We start from the raw sequence: 5,000 nt of genomic DNA on the forward strand, positions 1-5,000 counted from the left end.
CATCCCCTAATACACTGGGAACGTTTAAAATGCGGAGATTAAAGAATAACGAGAGACATTTTCTCAATCAAAACAGATTTCAGTATCTGGTGTCACATCACGCAAGTGACAATTCGGAAATTCAAAATGATTGTATTTTCAGAAACAAAAATCCTTTACGGAATTGGTAAGTTGTAAAAAGATTTATAGCTAGATCATCTTCAAACTCGTACAGATAAAAATCCAGAGGAAATCACGATGTTGAGTTCAGAATTGCAAATGTAACGAAATGAAAACGCCAATCAAATATGGACTTTTTTGGATTTAACCAGAGGCTCTCTTTTCCTACCGCTGATCAAGGGAACGATGACTCTCGGAACGAGATTGTCGCCGCGCCACGAAACACAAGCTGATTTTGCGCATTCGCCTATTACTATATATGCGAATTACTTGGGGGGGGGGGGGGGCACGACCGGGCATAAGCGCTAGTATAAGGAGATATTTTTCACGACCAAAAAAAAATTAAAGGAAGGTGGGCACACAATAACATCAAACCTACCGTCAGTTCAGGTTATAATTTATTTAACAAATAGATTCCATGTTGCCCGTGCGTCTGTTCAGTAACACTAGATCACAGATGACGTCAAAATGTGGTAAGAACAAAAAAGTGGCACGCGAGGCGATAGCCGAGTGTTGCGGAATAGTTTGAACAATGCTCTGAACATATAATTGATTTTGTTGATATTTGTCAGTTCTTATTTGTTATTCATGGTGATTTCCGGTCAGCGGTCGTGACTGTATTTAGATCTCGTGATTTTTTACGTCATTAAGACTGAACACGCTTTTCACCTTTTCACCTTGTGACCGCCATTGTAGCCTGTTCCAGGCTCTCAGATAGTCGAGAAAACGAAAAGAACTGCGTGTGAAAACCGAGTGGGGGCTTGGGTCGAGGCGAGGCGGGAGAGCCTGTAAGCATCTCTTTAAGGACGTTCGCGCGAAAATTGATCAACATTGATTTTTTTCTGAAACTTTTACCACTGTAAGATGATGAGTTAGTTATGTCAGAAATGTAAAAAAAATGGGGGGTCACCGACTTCGTTTTGGAGAGAACATGCCCGGAAAAACACCCAAAATGTGACAAAATCGGGCTTCGTTACCGAATAAGGCCAGTGTCTGTAAACCCAAATATATTGCAATTAAATCTTTGAAGTGAAATCTTCTCTGCCAAATATTGTTTAAGTGGACTTATTAAGTGAATTTAGTCAACTGGTGAGGTTCCTTAAAGATCAAGTTCGCATTTAGGGACCACAGTTTCCCGCGCCTTGCAGCCGCAAGATGACAAGATTTGATGTCCCGTGAGCAAAAATCTTGAAATTTTTTTAACTTCCCACATTGATTTTTTGTTCATTTTTGGGCAACGTGGAGATGATTGTAAATAAAATCCGTTTCTGGAAAGAAAAATAGGGGTCACCGAACGTCCAAGACCGTTAAATCCAGGCAAAGCCATAGCAATGGCCTTTTGCCCTATCATTTCTCATTTTATTACTTAGCGCGCGCGCTCGTGTATGACGTGGCGTGTGCATTTGCGTGCGCAGTAAGGATGCGCAGAAACAATTGGCGCGAACGTCCTTAAATTCTTCATTCCGCCCACTTTGCAAATAACCTTTCGCATGTCAAAATGTCAATGTCAAAGTGTTGAAAAAGGGCGGCATTGTGTAGTCCCACGCGAGTTCAAGCGCGATTCTTTTATTACTCGGGCCCCGTAGGGGCTCGAGTTATAAAAGACGTTAGATATCAGTTTTTTTTTTTTCCTGTGCAGCAAAATGCACAATAGAAAAACGTGGCCGTGTTTGATTGGGCAATGCACAATAGAAAGCACCTGGCAGTGATATGATTGGGTAATTCACAATAGAAGCCACGTGGCGCTGTTTACTTTGGTTATTTAAAGGAAACCACGTAATCCAAGAGCATGAAGAGCTGTGTGATGCGTTGTTTGGATTACTGAAGATCGGCATTGCGTTGGCTTAATCGATTTCCTCTTGGGGCGCTCAAAGCACATGCAAAGAAAGGCATACGCTTTTCGCGGTAGACCCACACTAAAAGATGTCAAGCGTCAGCTTCGAAACGGGTCGTTCCGCGAACTGAATGAAACAAGAATATACTCGAATGTAATTGAAATGGACGCAACTATTGAAAGTGATACAAGTCAAAATAAGCAGCGGGTACCTTATTGAGAACTACTCTAAAGATGACAGCGACAAAGAAAATAACTCCACAAACAAATGGACGCTATATTGGAATGGCCTCACGCTTGTACCATTTTCACCGCGAACAAACAGCCTCCCGCTCAGTGTACCATTGACTACGGAGATAAGTTTTTTGTCTATTACGTTTATTTCCTTTTCATTGTTAAACATTTTGTTTCTTGTAATGGTCTAGCTTATATCCTTTGTTCAAATAGCCATATTAGCGATCGTGTTCACTGCCATCTTGTGTGTATAGTTCTGTTCTAGTTTCACAAGATTTGATGTCATCAGTGGAAAATGTGATCAGCTCTTTAGAAATTAACTTTGATGTAGGTTGAAAGGCTGTACAGTTATTTGATTCTCAGTGATAATAAAGACTTCATTCCGAAGGAGAAATACAGGTCTCGATAAGCAAAAGTTGTTTACTTTTGTTTTGATTTGCGTGAGCATCGACATAGACGTGCCCGAGAACCAAGCAGAATTACTGAGAAAAGGCTGAGACGTCTATTTTATAACAGCAGAAAAAGGAGGAAACTTGCAGAAACGTATTTGGGTAACAACGTACCGAGGTCATCCACATTTCATCGTATTACTAGCAAGGGAGATCACTTCCTCGTAAACACAACAAAAATATCTACCTCAGGTATGCGTTTAAATCTAAGCACGTGGTACAGTGTATGTACCACTTTTCCAAAAAGCGTGGATGAACAGGTAAATGCAAAATGAAACTTAACTTTATGCAGAAATCAGGAATACCCGGTATGATTTGTAAAAGAATGTTTTGTTTTCTGAGAAACGAAACGTATCTATTTTAAATTTAGGGTGAACTATTTACACAGCGAGTTAGAGTGGCCAATCGAAACAGAGTGTGTAATTGGAAATCTAAACATCTACGAGATACAAGAACAAACTTGTGAACACGTAAACCTAAAATATTCCAAATCATAATACGGACAAACACAAAGGCGAAAGAAATGGATTATGCATAGGACGTTTTGAATATCTGAATGATATTGTGTTAGATGAAAGCGATATATTGTTAAAAATTCCCAAGTTATCCCTTTTCGTGTTAATTAGTAATGCAAACAAGTCAGTAATAAATTGGATTAACGAGGAACCAGTGATTGTAAAGCTAGTAATTGCCATGGTTCGTATGTAACACGTAATCATGAGACGATTCACGGAAAACGGAATTTGAAATGTTATGCAGGGGTAAGTATTTGAAGGTAAAATAGGTATTTGTAGACTTTATTCTTGGATGTATTGTGCACATAAACGAGTACATGTTTTTCTCTTTAAATGAGATTTTACTGCCCTATCAGTGAAATACGATTAATGACACGTGACCGTACTCGCGTTCTTTGTAGTCGGCCGTTCAAGGTCGTTAAATCAACGGTTTTGTTGTAAATAAAACGAGGACATAAAGACTTTGTTCCTAGATCTCAGATTATAACGTACACCTGCATTGGCCAAATCTGTTAAAGCCTCATTCATTATTGCTAAAGAGCACGTGTAATGCCTACCTGCTACACAGTAGAACCTGTGCAACTGGCTACTTTAATGGACAGAGTCTAGCTATAAAAGCCTCAGTCAGCCGTCCAAGGTTCACCTGGCAGTTTGTCTTCTATAGTAAACCAACTGGCTGTTTGCAATTTGTTAAAGTTTTTCCCCTCCCTCCCTTTGGGGATGGGTTGGATATATCGCTTTGCCTTCATTAAAGGGGCTAGGTCACGCAATTTTAGGCAATTTCAGCATTGATCAAATGGTCATAGAATTAAAGCGTTCAACACAACTTTTCAGATTCAATACAGCCCAAGTCATACTGGTAATGTACTTGGAAGTTGCACAATAGATTTTGCTTACTGTATGTCTTTGATAGGTACTTTCCAAAATTTGGTCACAGAGAATTATAATTCTTTTATTTTTTTCTCAATGCGTGAGTGGGCGGAATTCAACAAATCCTGCAATCTGATTGGTTCCGGGAGCGGGTGGAATTCTCTCATCCGGCCTGCTCACGGCAGGCGGAAACCTAGCCTTAATTGCGTGAGCTTGTTTGATGACCTTAAATTTCCATTTTTTTTACACCGACTCCGTTTACATACAGAGGTTATTTTTCATTAGACAAGAGGTTTGGAAATGGAATTTCTCTTGAAACGTTCAGTTTGTAAGTCGCTTTAATACTGCATTCACTATCAAGCACGGTGCGAGTCAACAATTAAAACAAGTGATTTCAGAGAGGATGGGGTAGAGGAAAAAAAAAGTTATTTACCAGCAAAGGGTCGGTCTGTATAGCAAAAAACTGCGACATCGTTCTTGAAAAAGCAGCAATTTCAAGGCCTCGGTCACAGTTTTTCCCTATACGGACCTCCCAGCTGGCAAATGACATATTTATTTTGACAATTGGGTGCATATTACTGCGAGTATTTAAATTACAACAAATGGTATATTTTAAATATTTGATTCTCGGGCTATGGATTCATTTGGCATGGCCTCAAGGAACTTTTGCACTTCTGGAAGTATTTTCAAGTGTCGAGATATAGTGCACATCTTCACTTGTAGCGCACGTGACAAAGTGACCTTTACGTGCACCACTGCACGAAAGTTTGGTCATCTTGGAAAGATGTTTTCACATCTCACCTTCATTTTTCTTTCATTTTTTTCTGCAAAAGATGTTTCAACGACTCATTTCGTTTCATCTTAAGCCGTTCAATTAGCGTTTCCTTTCTCAAACAATGAGCAAGAATACCCATCGATCAGTAAAAAACAATGTCAGGC

Source organism: Montipora foliosa, chromosome 5 (assembly GCF_036669935.1).
Source record: "Montipora foliosa isolate CH-2021 chromosome 5, ASM3666993v2, whole genome shotgun sequence".
Lineage (NCBI taxonomy): Eukaryota > Metazoa > Cnidaria > Anthozoa > Scleractinia > Acroporidae > Montipora > Montipora foliosa.